This window comes from Balaenoptera musculus, chromosome 13 (assembly GCF_009873245.2).
Source record: "Balaenoptera musculus isolate JJ_BM4_2016_0621 chromosome 13, mBalMus1.pri.v3, whole genome shotgun sequence".
NCBI classification, from domain to species: Eukaryota; Metazoa; Chordata; class Mammalia; order Artiodactyla; family Balaenopteridae; genus Balaenoptera; species Balaenoptera musculus.
The window spans coordinates 37,434,687-37,461,597 of NC_045797.1; the positions used below are offsets into that span (position 1 = coordinate 37,434,687).

The 26,911-nt window shown below is 42.9% G+C and overlaps 1 long non-coding RNA gene across 1 annotated transcript; it reads right to left on the reverse strand.

The window, feature by feature from the left end:
- On the reverse strand, positions 1-26,911 carry LOC118905854. The gene is made up of 3 exons (XR_005022349.1): positions 26,839-26,911; positions 3,522-3,658; positions 1-3,086 (listed from the first exon to the last, which is right to left on the reverse strand). It is a non-coding gene; the product is annotated as an uncharacterized LOC118905854 (long non-coding RNA).

Genomic DNA, 26,911 nt, shown 5'->3' on the forward strand with positions numbered 1-26,911 from the left:
TGGGTTGTTCTGGCTCAAGGTCTCAAGATGTTGAACGGGGCTGCTGTCATCTGAAGGCTTGACTGGAGCTGGGGGTCCACATGCAAGATGGCTCCTCTCATGGCTGTTGGCAGGAGGCCTCAGTTCCGTACCACATGGACCTCTGATAGGGCTGCTTGTGTGTCCTGACAACATGGCAGCTGGCTTCTTCCAGAGTGAGCAGTCCAAGACAGAAACTAATGCAGAAGTCATAGTGTCTTTTATTGAGCTAGCCTCAAAGGCATATGCCATCAATCTGCTGTATTCTGTTGGTCATACCGATCAATCCTGACACAATGTGGGAGGAGACTGCACAAGACCATGAAAACCAGGAGGTGGGGCTCACTGGGCACCATCTGAGAGGCTGAATACCAGGGCTTTCAGGTCTCCCTCTGAGAAGAACATTCACCTGGGCATTGGCCCAGATGACAGCCCGGTCAGGCATATCCTTTACAGAAGCCGCTAAGACTGAAAACCCAATGCACTATGTGGGATTTGGTGCCGCTACCCACCACCTCAGTCTGCTTCCCCACCGAACAGTACACCCACTCGGAACTGGGTGAGCCACCCCCTCGGTGGAGTGAAGGCTGGATGCAAGGCACTGGGTGGGAGAAACCCTGAGCTTGTGGGCCCCTCTCTAAGTTGAGACTGGGAAACAAAACCTTCACACTCACACACACACACACACCATAACAGTAGGGGAACATGCAATTATAAAAGGTTGGTCCAAGATTTCAGAGGAGGGGGATCTGGCAGGACTGGGGCAGTTCTGCAGGCTTCAGGGAGGAGATAGAACATGAGCGAAGTCCTAGCACCCAAGGCTCTTCCGGAGCCCCAAATCCAGACATGATGAACTGCTGACAGCTCCCTCTGTGTCCTGCTGTTTCATGCCTCCCAGCTATTGCAATAGAATACCTTTCCCCCATTATTCCCCTTCTTGTTACCTCTAATTTACCCTTTCAGACTCAGCTCAAGGAGGACCACCTCCAAGAAGCCTCCCATGTGATAAAGCTTCCCACCTCTGTGGTCTCAAAGCTCCCTCGCCCCTCACAAATCCCTACCATGCTTGACCACACTCACCACTTGCTCCCCCCTAGACTCGACTCTCCTTGAGGGCAGGGGACAATGCCAGATTCAATGGGGGCTGCCACGTGCCTTGTGCACACTCAGCACTGACTATATGTTTCTAAGGAAAGGACGGAGGGGAAGAGGAAGAGAGAGAAGGATGGATTCGGGAGACAGCAAATAACTCATCGTCTCTCTTTCTCCCCCTCACTCCCCAAGAGTGGGGCTTCGAACGGAAACAGAGCTGCTGGCCAGAACCGCTCACCTCTGTCCTCCACACCCCAAGCAAAAAAGCTGGACATCATATAACACTCTGTCTGAGAAAGTTTTTGGTACTGAAAGCACATAAAAAAGGAGGGCTCAGGGGCTGGAGGAGTACTTGTTCCCAGGATATCCTGACTTTGCTGGAGGAACTCGAGGCTAATAACAGGTTGAAAATACCCCAGGGTGACGATCTCTGTGGGAAAATCTCGTGATCCAACAGGTTTCCTGAGAGCAGTCAGCGGTGCTGGGAGGAGGCTGAAAGTCTGTGGATAAAAGCAACTCAAGGCCAAGCTATGGAGTGACCCCAGCAGGAGATCAGTGGGAGGGAATCACAGGGACTGCAGAACTGCTCTGTCACCTCTGGGCACACATCAGACCTCTGGTTATTCACAGAGTTCTCTTTCCACAGGCATCAGGTTAATATTTTAAACATTAACTGATGTTTTGCTTTGCTTCAGTTTTCTGTTTGCTGAGACCTCCTTTGCTCAGGATCAATTAGCCACATGCACGCCATCTTTATTAGCACATGCAGGGCTCACTTTTATTTTACTTTATTTTTTTGACCCCTTCACCCCATCCCCAATCTCATTTTTCTCCTCTTACGTCCTTGTGATTCTTTGTGTCTGGCCAATCTATATTTCTATTTGCATCTAGGCCCAATATTGGTATTATTTTGTGCATATTTTTAAAAATATGCTTAAGTAGTCTTTGGTAAACATGTCATTCTTTTATCACTTTTTTCTAGTCAAGACTATGAGATTTTTGAGATGGCTCCAAGTTAATATAAGTAAATATGGACCAGAGCATTCCTTTCATCTGCTGAATGGTACTCAGCATTTTCATATAACCTTCTATTTATCTACTTTACTATGAATAAACTTCTAGGTGTTTCCAAATCTTCATTATTACAAACAATTCTACGAGAACAAATCCACACGTTTCTTTGGGGGCCTGGGCAAGAACGTCTCTGGGCTCAGCGTCCCCAAGTACTGGGTTGTAGGACTGGCCCATATTCCATTTCACTTAACACTTTCAATCTGCTTCCCAGAAAGATTAGTTAACATTCCTATGAGATATTCTGCTTTCCTCCACCTTTGGTGGCACTTGATATCATCCAACTTTTTAGTATTTGCCAATCTGATATGTCTAAGACCCATATCTCCTGCTTAACCAAATTTCCCCCCTGGTTTCCTTCCCATCCTGTTCTGCTGTTCCCCCTTTTAAAGCCTCAGGTTGTTCTTTCTCACTCCCTCAGGGAAGGGATGTGATATGAAGCACTGCCCCGGAGGGGATGGAGGAGGGAGAAGTGTTTCCTTCTGGCTTTTGAGTTTCAAAATCTTCCACTCTTGGGGGACCAAAAAGGTTTCAGAGCACAGAAAAAAGATTTGGGAGAAAAACATCATGAAAAGGAGGGGAAAGTCAAGCACCTACTTTGGCCCAGCCCGACCCGACCCGTGATGGCTGGGCCCAGTGGAGGAGAGTGAAGGCCCAGAAGGAAGGAAAGGCAAGTTCCTATGGGTTGCAAACCAGAGGCTGATGTTGAAGCTGGAGCATAGATACAGGAAGTGGGCTTTAAGGGCACCAGGGAGTGGTGGGGTCTGTGGTTCCCTGGACGGCACCTTCTTGTAACACTTCTCAATTCGGCTGGTTGTTACACGGTGGAGGTCTGGGCTAGTGTTACCAGGTATTTCCATTTTTCCAAAAGAATACAAAATCAGAATTTTTATGTGGAAGGTCTCCTTCAAAAAAAAGAAAAAAGAAAGTCACTTTGGCAAATTTCAAAACATATGTAAAATTAGGCAAACTAGTATAATGAACTTCCTTGTACCCATGACTAAGTTTCAACTCATGGCTAATTTCGTTTCTTCTATAACCCCTCCCTTTCCCAGTCCTGAATGATTTTGAAGTAAATCCCAGACTCATCGTTTTCTTTGTAAAGGTAAGAACTCAAGTATTTTTAAACCATAACACAATATCATCACTAAATAAACTCCAATAACTTCCAATCAATTAGCCTGTCAGTGTTAAAATTTACAGTTTTCTCGTGGCGGTCATAAGTGTTTTATTTTATATTATTTTATTTTTATAGTTTGTTTGAAATAGGACCCAAAGTCCACACTGTGCAAGTGATTGATGTTTTTAAGTTCCCTTTCATCTCTAGGTTTGCTCCCCACCTTTTTGACTCTTGCGATGTATCTGTTAATGAAGCCAGGTCCTTTATTGTGTAGAGGGTTCCACAGTCTGGATTTTGTTGGTGTCATTTAACATACTTCCTCTGTCTTCTGCATTTCCTGTAAATTGGTAGCTGGATCTAAAAGCCAAAACTCTCATTTAAAAAGATGTTCATAATCTTTTCAAAAGAATCTTTAAATACTGTCTGAGCCAGATAAAAACCTCCTGGACTGGATCTAGACTGTTTGCTACCCCCTTCTTAGATGTTAGTGGATCATGGGCAAGAGGGTTTGGGGACCTGTGTCCTGAGCAGAGCCCCAGGGAGAGGGCAAAATCCTGAATGAACATGTAGGATCTGAGAACAGGGGGCCTGTGCCTCATTGTCCACATAGAATCCCATTCAGAGAGGTGCCAAGACCCCACAGAAGGGAGGGGGTGTGCAGTGTGTCAAGGCAGACAGAACCTGGCATGGCCTGGCAGGGTGACCTGCAGGCACTCAAGAGCAGCACAGCAGTGGAGGGGCGCCCAGTCCCCAGGGACCCTGCGTCCCCATAGCAACCAAGGAGCACCTGCTGTGCCATCCTCATGCCACAGGAAGTCCTCCAGAACTAGACACCCGGAGGAAAAGGGGGCGGACCGCATGTGGCTGGGATGAATCGGGACACCTTGATGGTCTGGGAGACTATACTAGAAGTTGAGCTGCGTCAAGGAAAACAGAGAAGCTTCTGTTTCTTTTTCACTTGAGTTGGTGGACTGAGGTTTGTACCCACTACAAGGGGAGCCTCCAGGGACCCCTGACAGCACACCTTAGAGCCGAGGCATTTGGGGGCAGTGGCCCCCTCTCCGTGGGAGAACCGGATTGAGGAGATGAAGGGCCCTCAAATGCCACTTGTGATTCTAGAAATCCTCCTTTCCCTTCTTTCTGTTTGATTTTGATAGAAATAGTCATCTAACTTACCAGGTTTTTTCTTTTAAAAAAACCTTTGAGTGTACCTCATAATTTACTAATGGATTCTGTTTTTCGATCTGAACTGGGGTGCTTTGTATACAGTAGAAGAATTTTGACTGTATTCATTTACTATCATGTTTAGTCATTTCCTGGGTTCATATTTTATTTTAATTTTTATATTTCCTTATCTCTTTTCCTTATTTGTATCTTGCAAGTAAGTATGTGTGGTAAGTCATATTTTGTTTTTAGCAGTAATGGGCAATTGACTTAAAACAAACAATAAACATTTTCTTTTCTACATTTGGTCCTAACTAACAACAATCAGAACTTTTAACTCTCTTCTATGAGAAAAATTTTTTTTTGCTTTTCACTGCCTACCAAATAAAAGGAAAAAGTATTCAAAAGAATGAAAAGATCATCATATAATGGAAAAGACATGTTTAATAATAAAATATTAAGAACATTGAATATATATGACCCTAAAATACAGTTATAAAATGCAGAAAGCAAATATGGGCATAAATACAAGAAAATTTCATTTTAGAAAAACAATTATAGTAAGAGATTTTACTGTCCTATCCTCAGTGAGGCTTGAATTCAACTGCATAATAATAGAAATGCAGGTATGGCAGATTAATCAAATGGAGTATTTTTCCTAACTAAGGTAAAGTCTGGCAGGCCTCCAGGGCCAGCGCAGAGGTTGTGGAAGTTATCAAGTGTTCCGGCTCCTCCTAACTTCAGGCTCTCCTACAGTGTGCTGTTCTTGACCTTGAAGGGTAGCAGAAAATACCACCCCAAAATATGCCAGAGAGATCCACCCCTCACTCTTTATCTCCTCTTTGACTTCTTTGCTTGTCTACTGTTGGACCTGCCTCACTGTGCGTGTGACACATTATTTCTCCACCTCTCTGGCCTGTCGTACCAGCTATTCTCTCAACTATTCCCCCTCTATTTCAGCAACACACTCCTAGGCTACTTGAGTGGTGCCCTTCCCAGCTCAGCCTGGAACCAGAGTCCCCCTGCTAATACAGTTTTAGATATTCCTCAACTCTCACTTTAGTTCCTGAGACTGTCCCAGCCCCTGAGAAAAAAATCTCTTAGAGATAGAATTAATGGATATCTTGTACTATGTATAATTTCCAACTGTCCATGGCAATTGCCCATATGGTGTCATACATCACATGCTAGACCACAGACATAATCTCTATTAGTTCAAAAAGAACAGAAATGAAATGTGCTATGTTCTCTGGCCAAAATAGAATGAAATATAAAGTAACAACCAAAACAAATAAAAATAAACCAACTACTTGGAAAAGTAAAAATACTTACTGAGTCAACAGTTGAATTGGAAAGGAAATAAAGAACACAAAAGGAGTTTATTCAGAAAACAATGCTGGTTAAAACATGCCACAGTAATCTCTGTGGAATGTAGTCAAAGCAGTACTTTTAGGAAATTTTATGATTTAAAATTTTCTCTTTTTTGGTGGTTGATAAAAGGGAATATTTTAGAAAGAATTCAGTTTACAATATGAGAAAAGGAAGGAAAAGACAAGCCAGACTAAAGAGGAAGAAGAAAATATGACCATAAAAGCAGAAGGAGATCATTTTGAAAGTAAAAAATAATTTCTCTGGACTCAGTAAATAAAACCAAAAGCTAAGTATTTGAAAAGTAAAGGCATTTCAATAAAATCTGAATTGAGAAAGGAGATACCAACCAATATATAAAATTTAAAAATAAGAATAGAACACAAAAGCATTTGCTAATAAGATTTGAACATATGAGTGAAAAGAACAATTTTTTTTTCTTTACAATATGGAAGTCCATACTTAACCTAGTAAATATTAAACCAATAACTTGTGAGGGAGAAGGAAATTTAGAAAGCTACTCAACCAGAAGTGTCCAGGTATATAGATATAGATCTATTTTATATATATATATATATATATATATATATATATATATATACACATACATACACACACACATACATGGCAAGTGTTCTGTTGCTGCCTAACAAATTACCACAAATTCAGCGGCTTAACATAATACGTATTTATTATCTTACAGTTTCCCTGGCTCAGGAGTCCAGGTACAGCTTAGCTGGGTTCCTGGCTCAGAGTTTCACAGGTGGTAATCAAGGTGCTAACTGTACAGTGTTCTCATCTGGTGCCTTGATGGGAAAAATCTGCTTCCAAGCTCATTGGCTGTTGGCAGAATCCATTTCCTTATGGCTGTTTGCCTAAGGCCCCAGCTTCTTACTGTTGGCTATCCTCAGGTCCTAAGCCACCTGTAGCTCCTTGCCATGTGATCCTCTCCACAGGCAGTTCACAACATGGCATTTTGCTTCCTCAAGGTCAACAGGAGAATCTCTCCAGTCAGTCAGTCTGTCTGTCTGTCTAGCTAGCTAGCTAGCTATATCTATATCTATCATATGTAATTAAGGAGTGACACCCCATCACCTTTGCCATGATACACTAGTTAGAAGCAAGTCACAAGGTTCCACTTACATCTAACGGGAGGGGATTATTATACAGGAGTGTTATTTATTGGAGGTCACCTTAGGGTGTGTCCACCACAATATGGGTGAATACTAAATCCTCCCAAACTTTCCCAGACTAATTACCTCCCGTGAAAAATGGAAATCAAGGAGTTCTAGCCCTTTAAGACAGGACTGAAGCTCCAAAAGAGGCATGTGCTACAGGCAATATAAGCCTTTGAGAACAGAGCCTGGGGCTCTCACCCTTGTGTACTTTAATACCTATTGCAACATCCCAATCTACAGCTCAGCTGGTGACTCCAACCTCTGCCCTCCACTTCTTCTCTCTGGGTTCAAACCCAGCTACTGTACTGTCAATCCTTGGCTTCACTTCTTGGCTTTACAAGCAGCTGCCCCAATGGAGTCTTGTTCTCCATGGCTGCCATGTTCTCCTGCTAAGCAATGCATACAGCTTTAGGGGTCTAGTGACATTCTAGGCCCTCACCCCTTGGTTTCCTCTCCTGTCCTATAACCTGTCTTATCCACTAAGTATTGCAAATACTCTGATCCACATGCTGAAGGGCCTGAGATTGATGCTGTGAAGAAAAGAGCTTGTGGGCTACAATTTACAAAGTCTTGCCTGGCAAAGTCTCTCTAGGGACGGACTGAACCAGAATTGGAAGGCCCTGGGGCTGACTTTGTTAGTGATGACAAAGGTCAAACGTATTTCTTGGTCTGTTTTTATTAGGATGGTCAGAGAGGAGCTGATGAATAGACTTGGTCTTTACTCAAAGCAGCTCTGCTATTCCATACATTGTTTCTGAACTTTGAAAAGTGTGACCTATTGCATAGTTCATTCCAAGATGTGAAGATACACAGGGCTTGATCCTGAAATCTAATAAAGGTAATGTACAGGGCTTCCCTGGTGGCGCAGCAGTTGAGAATCTGCCTGCCAATGCAGGGGACACGGGTTCGAGCCCTGGTCTGGGAAGATCCCACATGCCGCGGAGCAACTGGGCCCGTGAGCCACAATTACTGAGCCTGCGCATCTGGAGCCTGTGCTCTGCAACAAGAGAGGCCGCGATAGTGAGAGGCCCGCGCACCACGATGAAGAGTGGCCCCCACTTGCCGCAACTGGAGGAAGCCCTCGCACAGAAACGAAGACCCAACACAGCCATAAGTAAATAAAATAAATAAATAAAAATAAAATTTAAAAAAAAAAAAAAAGGAACAACCGCAAGAACAAAAACAACAAAAAAACCTCAAAAAAAAAAAAAAAAGGTAATGTACAAAGAATACAATAGGCCATGTATTCACAATGGGGTGACAGCTCCATGCATTCCAATGGAGCAATTTGGTTCTTGAAGGGGCTAAAGAATCTTACTCTTTTTTATGTAGGAAGTGCAGATATACAAACAGTACAAACACAGATAGTGTATCTGTGGAATTAAAATTACATGGGGGACAACTAAGGAAAAAAATTCTTATTAGGGGGACAATAGTGATAAAAAGAGTAAGAAGCACGGTCTAGGGAATCTTCACCTATAGATCAAAGCCACCCACAAATCTCACATTAAAATATACATAAATTTCATTAATATTTATTTATGGCCAAAGAGGCTTTATCCCAAGAATGACTGAAGGGTTTGACACAAAGGCAACTATTATTAATAATAACAATAAAATATCATCCAATTCACTAGATTAAATAATGAAAATGTGATGATTTCAACAGATGCTGAAACAGCACTTGATAAAATTCAATAGACACTTTTCATTTTAAAAAAGAGGAATAGAAATATATTACAATAACATAATACGGAGCTATTTAAAACAGAGCTGGTTTTATCTTTAATGCAAAGCAGACATTGTTATTAAAAATAGTAGCAAAACAGGAAGCCCTATGAGTCCCACCTTCACCCCAGCCACCTAAAATGATCGTCTGGCCCCTGTAGCCATGCGGAAGCTTTATATGAATTAATAAAACAGTTGAGTAAAGTGGATGAATATAAGATGCAGTGTATATTCAAAACACAGCTTAATTCCTTTGAACTGATTAGAAATATTAATTAAAAATGAGATCCTATTCACAATAATAACAAAGAAGAAAATACCGAATTTAGAATTTCAGTCATATTCAGTATGATCTAATTCATGTTTTCAAAAATCATGTATGTTTCATGTGTTTATAAATGTATGTAAGTGAATAATAGAGAGAGGCCTGAAGTCTGAGACAAGTGCTTTTCCCAAGAGAGGGGAAGAGGATGGAGAGAGTAAGGAGGAGCTTTCTGCTTCCTTTGAATTTCTTCCATTGATAATGTATTAACACAGAACTTTTATAATCTTAAAACTTTACAAAACAGCATTTATGACCTCATTTTGTCAAATTACAGAAACATTTATGTACACTTAGAAAATGTCTCAAAAGATGATTACACAAATTTTATAGTAGTTATGTATAGATGGTGGGATTTTAGGTGATTTTCACTGTGATTTTTCTTTTTAGTATTGTTTAATATTTAACAATGAGCATGTGCTATTTTTATAACAAAAAGTCATGAAGATATCTTCATTTTGAAAGCAAACAAAGAGAATCTAAGGAGTGCTATTCATGACATAAACAAGGACACTTTTAAAACTAAGATAGCAGAAGAATATAAACAAATGGAAAAATAGATCATGTTCCTATTTACAATTTATAGTATATTCAGATATAAATATAATACAGATAAATCTTCCCAAGCTATAAATAGATTCTATTGTCAATTAGCATTTCAAGACCAGAAGCTTCCTGTAAAATATTTATTCCACTCTCCTCTTATGAAGCCAAATGAACAAAGCAAAAGAAATGAAAAATAGAGGGAGGAGGCCTCTGTTTTCAATGAGACAAGGAAGGACCAAACCTGTCAATGAAAAACCATGAGTAAACCTGCTGATTACTGTGGGATCAGAACCGGAAGAGGGAAGAGAGATGCCAGGTGCCTCCTTGGACCCACGGTAGGACCCATATCTTTCCAAAGGTCCATGGTGGAAGGTTGGCTGATGACATCTTTATTCCATCTTTGAGATGTGGTAGCACAGGCTGCCTCCAGAGACTGGGGAATGTCCTGTAGAGAGTGGGATTCATCCTGCAGAGTGGCAGGGGAGGTAGGGCTGCAGGAATCACCTTGTTGACCTTGCCTCCAGAGAGAGAGACATGTGACAACAGTGCATGGGGTGATGCAAGGGGATGGTGCAAGTGAGGCAGCGACCACTGGATTGCACCACAGGAAGCTTATGAGTCTAAGTCACATGGCTTTCCAGAACACTAAAAGCTAAGAGGAGATGGTCCCCAAAGAAAAGGAAATAACTGAAAGGGTGTGTGAGACAATAAGACCTGTTAAAGTTGAAGGACTTTAATTCCCCCACCAACTTCTCTACTTGTCATACTATTATTCAGCCAGTAGTAGACCTCATTCAATGACAAGTAATAATCAAAAAGAAACCATAATGGGATTTACACATAGAAATTGTAGAGAAAGGGAATGTACACAAAAGCTGCTTAAAAAATAAATATCACAAGAAGAATTACCCAAGGAAACAGAAAAGATGTTCAGATAGATTTTCTATATTCTCAAAGAAATTTCAGATAACACTATCTTTCTAGAAAAAGACCCTAAAGAAAAGACATAAGAATTCAAAGAAGTGATTTTAAAAATGAAAGAAAAAGATAAAAAGCAAGCTAGTATATTCAGGATAAAAATGGAGGAGTAAACCTTGATAAAGATGGAATCTACATTAGATGCAAAAGAAAATAGGATACAAATAACTGACTATAGTTTGAACTATAGTGGAAAGAATCTGGGAAATCACACAAAATGAACAGCAACAACGAAACCAAGATTTGTTAATGTTTCTAGAGAAAACTGCCATTGTTACAGAAGACCAATGGGATCCTTGGCATTTCTGAAGGAATATATGCGTTTCTGAAGAAGGAGAATACAAGGAATTAAATATAAATTATTTTCAAAAATAAAATTGAAGAAGAGAACTTTCTTAAAACAAAGATGACTTGAACCTACAAATCACAAAGGGCATATACATTCCAAGAAAAATTGATATAGACTCTTCAACGTCAGAATATATCCTACTGAAGTTATAAAACATCAAGGATAAAGAAAATCTCACATGGATAGTCAGATAGTTAATAAACCATATAAAGAGAGAAAAATCAAGTTTCTTCAGGCTTCTTCCCAATGCCAAAAGACAGAGGACCAACATCTAAAAAGGTCTGAAAGAAAGTAAATTCAAGGGTTGTGTACATGCCAAGTTATCCTCCAAGTATAAAGACAAACATTCTCAGGCATGCAAAACCTTAGGGAATAAAGCATCCAGGAGCCTTATCAAAAAACAACTTTTGAATGAAATCTATCCAACCAAGGAAGGAGTCAAAATAAATTCTAGAATAGAGAACCTAGGTGCATTAGTTTCCTAGGGCTGCCATAACAAAGCACCACAAATTGGATGGCTTAGAAAAATATTGTCTCACAGTTCTGGAGTCTAGAATTCTGAAATCAAGGTGAGGGCAAGTCCATGCTCCCTCTGAAGGAGCTAAGGAAGGATCCTTCCTTGCCTCTTCCAGCTTTTGTAGCCCCAGATGTTCTTTGGTTTGTGGCAGCATAACTCCAATCTTCACATGGTGGTCTCCCTATGTCTCTTTATATGGTCTTCCCTCTGTGCATATCTGTGTCCAAATTTCCCCTTTTATAAGAACACCAGTCATACTGGATTAGGGCCCACTCTAATAACGTCATTTTAACTTGATCACCCTTGTAAACACTATTTTCAAATAAGGCCATGCTGAGGTACTTGGGAATTAGGACTCCAACATGCCTTTTTTGGGGAGAATACAATTGAACTTGTAACACTGAGGTAACATGAAGGGGTGAGCACTGAGTCCATTAAATACAGAGCTAAAACTAAACAACAGCAAGAAGTACAGTCAGAGAACAAAATGAAGTGAGCTAAACAGTAACAATGGAATATAATAAAAGTCAAGAGACAGAGTTGGGCATGGGATAAAATGTAAGAGTGGGTAATTCCTCATCATTCACAGCAGAAGATCAATAGATATTACTTAAAATTGAAAATTGTCTTTTTTTTTTTAAAGCATAGCAAATTCAATCTTCTAATGTTTTTCATTCTTTTTTTTTAATTCTAAAAGACTCTTTTAAGAACTTGTGGTGAAGAAACAACCAATTTAGTCATTTCTAAGTTTTGCTTCAATTCTTCTAACATTATAGTCAAGTAAAACGATATTAATTTTTTTTTCATCTAAAATGGTGTGCAGAGTATAATCCTATTTTTATAAAATTTTTTCAGTCATTCTATCTATTTATTCACATACCAATAGAGTCTCTAATGATGCTTTATAAATGTTGGGAATGGTTGTCTCTGGGCAGTAGGATTCATAGTGAGTTGGTTTTTTTACTTTTTTTACTGCACTTTTCTATATTACTTGAATTTTTATAATAAATATGTTATTTTAAACAAAAACAATAAAATCATTGTTTCACATTATTTTCCAAAAAACTTTCTTGGTAGGCATTAGGGGTGGGGCTCCACTTCAGGTCCCAGGAGGTGGTGGGTCCAGAAGGCAGGATATAGGATCTCAGGGTCCTGTGACAGCTGACACAAGGTGACCGGGTTGTTAGGAGGCCCTTTCCCAACTGGGGGTCTGTTTTCGCAACCACTGTGGCAGAAAACTCCTCAACGGCAAATGCCACTACAGGCATTAAGGACTTTCCACAGTCAGACTCTGTCCCCAAAGAAGCCACATGGCTTTAAGTTCAGCAAAGTGAGTCAGGCCTGCCTTCTAATTTTTGACAAAGTCCAACATTTGCTTTATTGTGACATCAAAGAAGCCAACGCTCCCAGAAATCAACCCGGAGGCTGGCTCTGTTCTTCTGGACCCCCAAGCAAGAGAGCTGCCCCTGTGACTGTCCTGCGCTCACAGCTGTGTGACCAAGTTCCCCACTCCATCCTCCAAGCTGGACTTTTTCGACAGGAAGGGCATCTGGGAGCATAACAGTCGTCATCATTTTCATATTTTATTGTTCCTCTCCTTATACCTGGTTGTCACCAAATGTTCGACAGGAAAATTTTCTTTGATTACTTCTTTTCTTGTATTTTAATGGAGGTGGTGGAGCTTTCTGTGGATACAGCAGGCAGTCAGCTGAGGTTTTGTGAGGCTGAGCACATCACAAAAAAGTTGTGGGCTTCCAGCCTTACTTCCTGCAAGTTGGTGCTGGCCCTCACATTCGATCTTTCTAGCCTGCATAACACAGCTGGTGTCCCAACAGGAGACACCAGCTCAGGGGCAGCAGTGGGTGCAGGAACAAGCTTGGGAGCAGCGGCAGGGCAGTCTGCAGTAGGAACAGGGTCCTGACCTAGGCCAGCGAGTCCTGTGGGGCCTGAGGCCCTAGGAGTGTTACCTAAACCTGAACACAGGCCGAGAGTGTGGCCCGGAGGACCTGCAGACTGGGCTCTGCCAAAGGGCTGGGGATCACATGCAACCGGTGTCTCCAAGGGACAGAACCACTGGACAGGTTGTCATAGTAACACAGTCATAGAGGGAGGGATAGGCCTTCAGGGAACACAGAGAAACACAGCAAGAGTCTGAGGGTAGCCCCTACCAGCGGTCTGGGGAAACTTCTTAGAAAATGTTGTCTGTACTCAATTTTTAAAACCAGAAAGATTATAACATTATTGATATTTGTTAAAACACACAGAAAATCAACGTATTTGAAATAAAATAATACTACAAGTCCCATGTTCTCTGTGTTCTGAATCTAAGTCTTAGGATTGTCTGTTGCAATTTGTTCATCTCCTCTTTGCTCTCTAGATCATCTAAGACCGGTGCTGATTATTCAGAGAGGCCGAGTGTCTCAGAGCTTATTGCATTTAGACAAGGCAGCAGAGACCACCTTTTCTCCCTCCCTGACCTTTGGATTACTTGCAGCTCCCTCACCACATTTTACCCTTTAGTTCTTTGATTCCTGATCAGCTTCTTGTGTGTCACTGTGCCTGGCAAGACTTTTTTTCTTCTGATAGTTCTAATTTGGGCAGATGGCTTTTGCTCACTTAGCTGCAACTTCTCCATACCAAAGTTTATATCTCTAGAGAGCTCCCTCAGTTTATTAAAGATATGATTTTATTCATTCAGCGAAAGTAGGTTATGAACAAACAGCAAAGTGAATATGGTCCTTTCGCCACAGCCTTCCAGCTGCCTCTTACACTCCTGCCCACGATAGTGTTGAAAGAAGTCTGCCTCATCTGGTTTCAAATCTTGGGTGACTCTGTTTAGCCATATTCATGTGAGCCACTTCCTCAGCTCATTCACTCGTCAGCCTGCTTGAATTGGCTTCTGTCTCCTCTATGCCACTGATATATGCTCTTTCCAAGACCATCAGTGAACCTTACTCATGCTAAATACAATTGACGTGCTTCAACTGTCACTTCCCTAATCCATCCTCTCACATTTGAAACTACTTTCTCTCCATCTTTAAACTCCCTTGGCCATTGATTTCTCTCACATCCTTCTCTCTCTTGGTTCTTCTCACCAGCTTCCCAACCATTCCTCCCACACTTCAATGGGCTTCTCTTCCTCCTCTACCCATAAGCTTTCAGGGTTCCATTCTCCGCGAGCAGGCTCTTTTATCCTCGTGTTTTAACTACCAAAAATCTCCCAACCCAGACCTCTCCAAAATTCCAGTCGCATATATCCAACCCCTATAGGATGTCTTAATTTGCCCCAAATTAACACACCATGGTGCCCCCAAAGCTCTCTCTCTCTCTTCCTGGGTTACATTTCCTGCATCGCATTACATACATTTCTGCAGCCCAGAGAAACGTGCCCATGAATAGAACTGAAAACCATTCTGGGTCCCTAAAGCAGAAGTAACTCAGAGCCGCAGTTACTGTTTGATCAGAAATCATGGCCTCCAGGGATTCAGGAGGTACTGACCTCAGAGAGGAAGTTTCATTGCTCTTCCTCCTGTGTCTGTGTTCCTTTTGACATCTTTATCTTCCCAAGTAGAAAATGGACAGGAATAACTCTGCTTCTCCTTTGCACCAGTGATGTCAGCCTGGAAGTGGGTATATGTGAAAACATGGTCTGGGGGCCTCAAGTGGATGAAAAGTGAGCTCAGTAGGATTTCCCCCAAAGCGCCAATGTTTCCCGAGAATACAAACCAGGCCAACTCATTTAGCTCTGAACTCTGGAGCTTTAATCTTTCAAGAACATACTTCCTTCCTGTATTTCTAGTAATTACTGTTTGACTTTTCTGGAAATCCCACGAGTTACCCTCTCTCTTCCAAAAGAATTGAATCACAAAAATAGAACCATGAGAAAAGTGAGCTTGACCCCTTTGCTCTTTGAAATGTGCTGGGTGGAAAGAGCCTGGGGGAATCGGGTGGGGGCGAGGGGTAGAGGTGAGGGTCGGGGAGAGTTCTTCTTTAACTGATTCTTCTATCTCAAGGAAAAATAAACTGAGGGAAAGAATTTTTTTTAAATGCTTTAAATTAGTCATCCACAGGAAAAGGATTCTGTGGGAAACAATTTATACTTGGACTATTCTAGTTTTAGAGAAGGCATTTTTAACCTGAGATCCATGAATGGGCTTTATCCGAATATACGATCCTCGAGAAACTGTGAGCTACATGTTTTTGTGTCTGTGCATTTTTCTAAGAGGGTTCATAGCTCTTATGAGATTCTCAAAGGGGTTCCTGATACCTCACCAAAGGTTCAGAACTGCTTACTTAGAGGTTAACTTAGTTGCATTGGTTATCTATTGGTATATAACAAATTACCCCAAAACTTAGCAGTGTTAATACAGCTGACATTTATTATCTCACAGGTTGAATGGGTAAGGAATTGAGCAGTGGTTTAGCCAAGTGACTTGGCTCAGGGTCTCTTGTGACATTGCAGTCAAGAAGTCAGCTGGGGTTGCTATCATCTGAAGGCTCGACTAGGGCTGGAGAATCTGCTTCCAAGATGGTTTGCTCACATGGCTGTTGGCAGAAGGCCTCAGCTCCTTGTTGGCTGTTGGCAGGAGGCCTCATTCCTTGCTACATGGACCTCTCCACTGGGCTGCTTGAGTGAGTATCCTCACAACATGGCAGTTGGCTTCGCCCAGAGTGAGTGACCAGGATAGAAAGCAAGGAGGAAGCCACAGTGCCTTTTATAACCTAGTCTCAGGAGTCAAACATTGTCACTCCTGCCACATGCTATCCTATAAGCAAGCCAGCCCACACTCAAGGGGAGGTAATTTGGCTTCACTTCTTGAAGGGAGAAGTATCAAAGAATTTGTGAATATATGTTTGAACTACCAAAATAGCTAAGAGGCCTTACTTGATAGTCTTGCTGAGGAGCAAATCCACGCCCCCCCATACAACCCTTCCCCTTCTTCTACCAGATCATTTTGCAGTGCTTGGGACTCCCCTCAGTTAGGGCTCCCCCATGACCTTGGACAAATTACTAAACTTTATGGTGTTGCAATTTTTTCATTGGTTACTGGGGATAATAATAGTACCTACTTCATAGGATTGTTCTATGACGATGAAGTGAAATGCTAGATTAATAGATGTTAAAAAATGTTAGTTATAATAATGGTGCCCCCCACTCAAATCTAGAGCTTTCCATTTCCATTACATAGAACTGTACACTTATGGATTATCAGTCTTCCAGATGGGGTAAGAAGTGATTGTCTTCTGAGAATTTATTTGTAGAGCAGGTGCTATAAGGCAGGGAGATACAAAAGAAGCTAAAATTAGACCCTGTCCTTGATAGGTCTAAAATGAAGTTGGGGAGAAAAGATATCTATACATGAAGCAGAGGAATGCTTTGGAAATCCATTGACACTCATCTCTGTTGAGAACAGGGGAGAGTCCCTGCTTTGAGTGTAATTTTGAAGGTTAATATTCAGGCCAGAGGGACTTCCCTGGTGGTCCAGTGGATAAGACTCTGCAGTCCCAATGCAGGGGGCCTAGGTTCTAGATGCTGCATGCCACAACTAAGAGTTCGCATGTCACAAATAAGAAGCTCACATGCCACAACTGAGACCCAACGCAGCCAAAATCAATCAATAAATATTTTTTTAAATGATTTTAAAAAAAAAGATTCATGCCAGGGAATGAGTAAAACTTTAAGGAGCAATGGATGCTGAAGTTTGAAGGGGGACCACAGAAAGCTTTTTAGGGACCATAGCAGGCAAAAATAAAGGGGACAAGAGAAAGATTTATGAAGTCAAGATTTCACAAAGAAAGGAATGGACTTAAAGAAAAAGGAAAACCACAGGGGTTTCTCCGAGGGAAGAACTGGTTTGTGCTGTGGTAATCTCTGAAGGAGAGCTTTATTATATTTATCAATCTATTTATTGAAACAGAAAGATATCCTGTTAATCTTTTAAGGGCAAGGAACATGTCTGTAAGTTTCTGTAATCTAGCACAGTGTGGAGGATACTTTCCAAAAATACACACACTGAAAAACTACTTCTTTGACTAATTCAGAATTTAGATTAAAATGTTTGCTGGCGAGCATTCCACTGGGCTGGTTCTCTGCAGCCCAGCTTTTCTGTGTGTTTCTTATTGTGGGAGGGGCCAGACTTACAGGAGCTGCCTGATTCTACTGGGCACGTGCACATTTTCAGACCTCACAAGCAACCTCCAAGGCTGGAGGAGGGAAGAGAAGAGAGGGGTCTCGAGTCTAGTCTCAAAGGCCCATCTGCAGCGTGGAGGGCCCGGGAAGCAAGGATGATGGCGTGCAGACTCCTGAGGCCTGCAGTTACCACCTCTCGTGGCTATGGTCTGGCTTCTCCATTTTCTTGTGGTTGGGAACCGGCCTAAGATCATTTTCGTCTATAAGTAGCCCAAACAGTTTGAAGTGGGTGAGAGTCAGCTGCTCACTCACCACCTGGCTATTAAGTTATAATGAAAGTAAATCTCAGACCAAAATGTTCCCCCTATATAGACATTTTTTTTTTTGGCCACGCCATGTAGCATGCGGGATCTTATTTCCCTGACCAGGGATCGAACCCACACACCCTGCAGTGGAAGCGCGGAGTCTTAACCACTGGACCGCCAGGGAAGTCCCCCCTATATAGACATTTTGTTAAAATTAGTTATCTATTTTGTACATATTAGTGCATATATGTCAATCCCAATCTCCCAATTCATCCCACCACCACCACCCACCCCTGCTTTCCCCCCTTGGTGTCCATATGTTTGTTCTCCACATCTGTGTCTCTATTTCTACCCTGCAAACTGGTTCAGCTGTAACATTTTTCTAGATTCCACATACATGCGTTAATAGACGATATTTGTTTTTCTCTTTCTGACTTACTTCACTCTGTATGACAGTCTCTAGGTCCATCCACGTATATAGACATTGTTTAAACAAATATTAACGAGCAATTAGGCACAGAACACTTCATGCAACTGGCTCCATAGGTTCCATGCAGTCCCAGCTCTTGTCCTTTTAAGGGATCCAACCACTACCTGGCATGAACAGTCCACTGGAGGCATAACCAACAACATTTCAGAGGCAGGATTTCATTATCCTTGTGGTAGCAACATCAGACAACCAGAACCCTCCCAAAGCTACGTCTGGAGACAGGAGTGGCTCAGGATCAAGTGTCTGGCACCATCCTCACAGGTTCATGCTAAAGGTCTTGCTAGGCTCTGATACTCTGTCCAAACAAACACGAGGAGTGCCTCTACAATATTTTAGCCTATTCACATACTTGACTACCTTTAACTTTGTCAGTGAGAGCCCTTTTCTATCATTCCTCATGCTAATTACCAAGCCACTAATTCCATCACATAAAGTCCATTTAGGATATTCATTGTGCTGATTGGCAGTGTCTGCTGTGGATCAAAATATAAATTAATTTATATTAATTTCTTTCTGATACAATGCTAGCTGATGCCCTGGGGTGTAGACTGCTCCTAGAATTGAAGCTTAATCTAACTAGTGAGTACCCAGCATTACACCATCTATGCTGCAGTATTTTCCAGTAAATTACTGACATCAAGACACTTGCTTTGACCTGGGAGGAAAAAAACAATCATTTTCATAAGTTTCAGTAAAAAGCTAGTCAATACCAGGACCATCAGTCCCAGGTTCTAGGACTATTTCATCAGTTGTAACTTCTGTCTGGAAAGAAGATGATGAATACGAGATATGACTGAAGTCTGTGAGATTGTACTGGGGACTCCAAATTCCTAAGCATTATGATACAGGGAGATACCTGTTATTTCAAAGAGGTTATTTTAGTGCAAGTAGAAGGAAATATTATTTCATGATTCTTATGAAAGTGGTTACTCTCAAAGGTAGTTCAGGCTGTAAACAAATAATTTATTCTGGGCTAAATCAAAGGTCTTAGAGTGGCAGCCCCAAAAATGTTTTATTTGTTCTGAGCAATATTGTAAAAGTATTGAATTTGATAGCCAGTACTTAAAAATTAGTTGCCATTCCCATAAAAATCTAGATTTCTAGGTTTTCTTGGGGAAAAAAAAATCTGGCAACACTTGATCTGCATTCCCTGCTGACATCAGGAAGCTGGAATCGAGGACCCATGTAACAGGCATTTTCTCTCCAGCTTGCTACAGTCCTCACTGTGCCCTAATAGTTCCCAACACTATTTGCCACTTATACTCTCACCTGCACTGCCATGTTTCTTATCATAGAGTTAAGAGAAATGTGAACTATTTCTTATACCCTGAGCAGCATTTTAGCATCATAGTTAAGAATATGGGCCCTAAAGGCAGACGGCCCTAGGGTTCTTTTGAATCTTGGTTCTTTTACTTTCCAGTTATGTGACTTTGGGCAAGCTGCTTAACTTCTCCAAGCCTAAGATTTCCTTATCTGTAAGATGAGCGTAATTCTGGAATCTACTTCATAGGGTTGGGAGGATTAAACCGCTTAGGGCAGCCTCAAATAAGTGCCTCTGAGAGGGCTACACATCCTACCCAGCCTACTTTAATCTTTTATGTCACCCACCTGGCCCCCTGCAGGCGTTGAGTTCGTAACCTCTGGTTTTAATAAATATGTGTGCATCATTTCATAATGAATTATGTTAATAATTCAGAGCATGTCCGGAAGATTCTCTTCACCTTTGAAAATCATTTTATGGAGCACCCCTTAACGATCTGCACCAGCTGAGCCTTGAAACTAAGTAATACACCAGGATCCTGAGGGGACTGTGGAACTTAATTTCTGCTCAAATGCTGCCTTGGAGTAAGATGATATCCCTGCCTCAATAGACAGAATGTCTTCATGAAAAGCAAACCACAAAGTAGGAGGAGATATTTACAACATATGTTGCTGCAGAGGATTTAGTATCCAAAATAATAATAAAGAATTTCTACGTACTAATACTAAAAAGCTCTATAGAAAAATGGGCAAAAAGATGAACAGGCAATTCACAGAGGAAGAAACAGGGACGGTCTATAAACATAGGAAAAGATACTCAATTCCATAAGAATCTAGAAAATAAATGTTAAAACCAGAAATAAAATATCATTTTATACCCATCATATCACCAAAAATTTTACAGTCTACCAATACTACCATCACTACCAAGTCTATGCATTGCCAGTTGAGTATAGATTGGCCTGGCCTTTTTGAAGAGCATTTGGAACTCTCTGGAAAATCCGGTTATCTAAGATCACAGGGGTTTCACTCCTAGGAATCAACCCTAGAGAAACCCTTGCAGAGGCGCACCAAAAGGCAGGCACAAAAATGTTTACAGGGCTTCCCTTGTGGCACTGTGGTTCAGAATCTGCCTGCCAATGCAGGAGACACGGGTTCGAGCCCTGGTCTGGGAAGATCCCACATGCCACGGAGCAACTAAGCCTGTGCGCCACAACTACTGAGCCTGCACTCTAGAGTCCTCAAGCCACAACTACTGAGCCCACACACCACAACTACCGAAGCCCACGTGCCCTAGAGCCCGTGCTCCACAACAAGAGAAGCCACCGCAATGAGAAGCCTGCGCACCACAACGAAGAGTAGCCCCCGCTCACCGCAACTAAAGAAAGTCTGGGGCTTCCCTGGTGGTGCAGTGGTTGGGAATCTGCCTGCCAATGCAGGGGACATGGGTTCGAGCCCTGGTCCGGAAGGATCCCACATACCACGGAGCCACTAAGCCCGTGCACCACAACTACTGAGCCTGCGCTCTAGAGCCCATGAGCCACAACTACTGAAGCCCTTGCGCCTATAGCCCATGCTCCGCAACAAGAGAAGCCACAGCAATGAGAAGCCCGTGCACCGCAACGAAGAGTAGCTCCCGCTCACCGCAACTAGAGAAAGCCCCCGCACAGCAATGAAGACCCAACACAGCCAAAAGTAAATAAATAAATAAATTTTTAAAAAATGTATGGGAATAATAAATACCAAATTTAGGATATTGATTACCTCTGGAAGGAAGAGAGGGAAATGAGATCCGGGGTGGGTCTGCAAGGGGTTTCAGGTGTATGAGAACTGCTTGATTTCTTGAGTCAGGTAAGTATATCTGGCTGTGTGTTGAATTCATCTTTGTACCTTTTTGTATATATTAAATATTATAAAAAAATTTTTAAATAAATGACATTTCTTAATTTCTATAGTGCAGTTTTCCTTTTTTATTTCAGAATTAATTAAAACTTTTTCCAGGCTGTATTAGTTTCCTGTTGCTGTTTTAACAAATCAGTAGAAATTTAGTGGCACACACATTCATTATTTTACTGCTCTGGCCCCTTCCTCCACCTTCAAGGCCAGCAGCATAGCCTCTTCAGATCTCTTTCTGGACTCTGTCTCTGTTACCACATGTCTGAATCTGACTCTCTTGCTCCCTTTTTAGGACCCTTGTATTACACTGGTCCACTCAGATAATCCAGGTTAATCCTCCCATTACAAGTGCCTTAACTTGATCACATCTGCAAAATCCCTTTTGCCACGTACAGTGACATATTCACAGGTTTGGGAATTAGAACACAAACATCTCTGGGGACATTTTCTGTCCGCCACACGGGCCTTAAACATTTTGTAGGCTCTAGTGCAGGGCCTATTGTGCCCAGTGGAAAGCCCCTGGCCTGCTCAGTGTCTAAATATCTGAATCGGTTTCCTTGCCGTAGTAGAGACCCAGACAGCCACAGAGCAATTAAAGGGAAGCCCCCAAGGCAGGGAATCACAGAGGCTGGAAATTCCCAAGCTGGAGAATGAATGGGTCCAGAACTACCATCCTAGGAGCAGGCCGAGTGATCACCTTAAAACATAAACTTGATCATGTCCTTCTCCTGTGCGAAACCCCATCATGGCTTCCCCTCGGCTTTAGAATAAGGAACTAAGCCCTTAAAGTGGGGTCCCACACAAAGGTTTCTCAACCTCAGCACTACTGACATTTTGGGCGGGGCCATTCTTTGTTGCCGGGCCGGGCGTCCTGGACACTGTGGTTTGTTTAGCAGCATCCGGGCCTCCACCCACTAGATGCTAGTGGCTCCCCCACCCCGGGCCCCGCCACACACACTTGTGACAAGCAAGTTGTGACAACCGTGTTAAATGTCCCTGGGGCACAAAGTCGCCCTGTCCCCCACTCCTGTCCAAAGAGATCCTATAGGATCTGGACCCTGCCCATCTCCCCACCCTGGTCTCTCTTCTTCAGCCACCTAAAGGGCATCTCCCAGCTGAACACAGCAGGGTCCAGATTTCTGCATACACTGTTCCCTCTTCCTGGATCGCCCCTTCCCACATCTCCTCACCTGGCAAGCTCTGTCTATATGTCTCAGTCTAACCATCCCCTTCTCAAATGACTGCTGAGTTCCACGGCAGCCCACCCCATCTCCTGCAAACCCTCTTCACACCTGCCATCATTCGTCTGCCTTCTCCATCAGACTGCCACCTCCAGGAGGGCAGGGCCTGTGACTGTCTTGTCCCACTGACTACAGTGCTTATTGATTAGTGGTCACATGGTCTGTCCCATAATCAGAGGCCCAGGAATCAGACCTTGAAGCCAGATAAATCCTCAAGGAAGATCTGGGATTAATTATCTGCTCTGTGTTGTGTCTGGACTCTGTTGACCCCATTAAAGATTAAACAGTAACTCGGGGTGTGATCTGGAAAAAGCCTTTTCCTAAGGGCAGTGAACTGAGGATTCAGAGGGCTACGCATCAGGAATCCTTTGCCCCAGGGGCTCCTGTTAATTTATGCCCCCACCCCGGGGAAGGGCCGGCACGGCACCGTGGACTGGCACCAGCTGCCAGGACTCTTTGGGAAGAGAGCCAGACAGCGGTCACCTGCAGACAGGGAACAGCCCAGCAGGGAGAAAGCTGTCACTTGTCAGCTCTGGCACAACAGACCTCTGAAAGAACAGCACTCTCAAATAAGAGATATCTAGACCCCAGCCAGGTTCCCTTTGTGCACCCCAACCTGGGGCATGTAAATGCAGGCAAGGCAAAGATCTAACACACCACAGAAACTTGGCCACATCTTGCCAAAGGATCCACGTGATTCAAAACTTGTAACTGAGACTCTAAAACAGAATCCTCTGAACAATGCTGAAGGGACAAAGCCCAGCCTCTGGGCAGTAGGTGCCTGAATTTCCCACGACAGGAAAGCTGTCCTTGCCCTTTGCCTGGGTTCAGCCTGCTCTTCCCCCTTCCTCAGTCTCCCAGAGGGAGCCCTGCCCCTGGCTGTCAACTATGTCACCAAAGCCATAGTCCTTGTGTTATTCTATACTTAATGTGTTCCTTTAAACATACTTTATGTAAACATACATCCTTTCTCCTTAACAAAAATAGTTATTTTCTGATTATGTAAATAACGTATGCTCACTGTAAAAAAAAAAAAAAAATGCAAACACAAAAAAATATAAGGACGGCAAAAAACCATGAGATCACCACCATCAACATACCTCTCTTTATCCAAATGCACACATAAATGTGATTTTACATACATAAAGTGAACTTCTTTGATCAAAAAGGAAACTTCCTATTAGCATCACTAACAGCAAACTGCCATCACTTGCCAGAATAGAAGGCAACTCCCCTAAAATAAATACAGTGAAAACAAAACAATGTGATTAACTATCTAGTCAGATACCATAGCTCCCAAGGCTGCAAAGACTGAGGTCCAATCTCTAGGAGTTAAAAGAAGGGATTAGCTAGTATTAGACAAATCAGACCAAAGGGAGACTTTCTCCCAGATACAATTAGAAGGATTGAAAGAGAATTAAAAGAAAAAAAATCTTTATCTACTCTGTTATCTGTTCCAAGTCTATGCAGTAGCTTAAACTTCTGGGGTGCCCTCAAGACCTCCCACATTCTGTGGAGAAGGCAGGGGCAGAACCCACAAGTACCAGACCCTGCAGGGTTTGCTCAAGGCCTCGTGGAGGGGAAAGGCCCCCTAGGCACCAGCCACTTGCCCCCAGAAGCCTCAGAAAATAGCACTTCAGGGGCACCAGTCCCAGTCTGCCCTTCTCCCCTGACCCAGTCCCAGGCACCCCTCCTTCCCTAGCCCAAGCCGGGGCTGACAGGAGATTCCAGGGCTCCTTTTCCTCCTTCTTCACAAAGATTCTTCTGTCTCAGGAACCAACATTCCTGGGCAGGAGACCCAAAGTCCATGTGTGTCGTTTATCAGGACAAGCCTTCCTGCCACAGTCTGGGTCCCCTGAAGGGAAGGGGACAGTGAGCTCAGGGCCCAAATAGGATGAGGCAAGCAAGGCACACAAGGCGCAAAACTGAAGGAAGCGCTCACTCTCTGCTGCAGACCCTCACGCCGCTGAGAGTGGGCACCTCACTTATCTCACCCTCTCCTGGGCCCTGGGCACCAGAGCCGAGCCTTGAACCACTCAATATGTGGTGCTGGGACAATTGGGTATCCGTGTGAAAAAGATAAAATCGGAGCCAATCTGATCCTTCCTTATCCTATACCATACCCAAAAATAAATTCAGTGTGCAAAGGCCTAAAGATGAAAAAGAAAACATGAAAACTTTTAGACAACATAGGAGAAATCAAACATAGCTTTATGATTTGAGAGCAAGAAGAATTTCTTAAAGAGATATCAAAGAACAAACCATAAGTTAAAATGTTGATAAATTCAACTATGTTAACGATTATCTGATTGCTTTTCTAAAGTCACCATTAACAAAGTTAAAAGACCAACTACAAGCTGGGAAAATACATGTGCACTGCATGTAACTGACAAAAGATTAGTAACCAGAATCTATGGGTTTTGTTTTTTTTTAACAACATAAGAAAAAATAGACAAAAGACTGAACAGCAAACTCACAGAAAAGCATAAGAAAAAATAGACAAAAGACTGAACAGCAAACTCACAGAAGAGGGAACATCCAATAAATATACAGAGAGATGTTCAACCACACTACTAACCAGGGAAATGCAAGTTAAAATTGCAGTGAAATGCCAATTCACACACGTTTGGTTGGCAAAAATGCAGACGTCTGATAATGTCAAGTAATAGTGAGATTATGAGGAAACAAGAACTGTCTGCTGGTGGGCGTGTGAATTAGCACCATCCTTAGGAAGGCAGTGGTGCCGTCCTGTAAGGGCAAAGATGTGTGTGCGTAGCCCCTTAACTGGCTTCTTTTGTCCTCAGTTCTTCTGAAAGTTGGCATCCTACTTCATCTGTCTAGGGTTCAGCTCTGAACATAACCCTTTCCTCTTAAGATGCCTTCAGTGGTCCCCCACTCCCAAACAAGCATCAAATTCTTTAATGACATTTTTGTGATGTAACCAACTCACCCTCCGGTTTATATCCCACTCTGCCCTACGTTCTTAACGCGCCTCCTGTAAAACCAACTGCACAGGCTGAAATATCTCTTAATCCTTAATCATATGAATCATATGAAATGTATAAATATGGGAGAGGTGGAGCTGGGAGATAATCTCATTGAATACCTTTATGTTACAGATGGGAACACTGAGGCCAGGCAGGCTGAATGTCTACCCAAGGCCACCCCGTGAGACAGAGAATCAGAAGAGACCCCAGCTTTTCCGAGTCCCCGACCAGGCGTCTTATCACTGTACGTCTCCTTCCGGGCTGACACATCGCAGGCCTGGCTATGGGGGTACGAGGAGCCCAATCCCCTTGGCTCCCTCCACATCACCCTACTTGACACAGCCGAGCAGTGACAGCCACCATTTGTCACGAAGTAAAAATATGCCAGAGAGCTGGACAGGCAAGTACTCTCTGTGTTGGCAGCTCGCCGGTCCTGAAGCATTATATCTCTGAACTGAGACGCCCTTGTGTTCCCCTTGTCAGCAGGGAGCAACCAGATTTCTCTTTTGCTGTAACTGGGTTAGTCTTGTGGGTTTGCCCTCCTCCCAGCTGTCAAAAGAGATTATACAGAAATGTACTGCTGCATCGACCACAGTTCAGGTGCCGGCTGAGGCTGAAGCAGGAGGAAATTTCCAAACGCGTTCATTAATCACCCTTAAGTACCCGGTGGGTGCTGGCTGCACTGCTTTCCTCCAGCTGCAATCACTTCTGCTCCAGCCGGAGCTCAGAGGTCTCCCTGTCAGCGGCAGCGCCCTCAGCAGGGGCCTGGGCACAAGCTCAGGAAGGGTGGGGATTGGGGCAGAACCCCAGAAGCCTGTGAGGGTCTGTACTCACCCCGCAAGTATCCCCTGCCTGAGAGGGCGTAACATTAAATAGCAAATTTTAAAACAACAAGACATGAGGGAGACCACAGACCAAAGAAAAAGGCTCTCCTCCTGCTTTTTGAACAAGGCGCCCTGCATTTTCCTTTCGCACTGGGCGGCCCTGCTCCTAGCCCAGCAGTATCTTAGTCCATTCAGGCTGCTATAACAAAATAGCACACGCTGGGCTGCTTAAGAACAATAGAAATTTATATCACAGTTCTGGAGGCTGGAAGTCCGAGATCATGGTGCCGGCATGGGCGGGTGAGGGTCACAGACTTCTCATTGCAG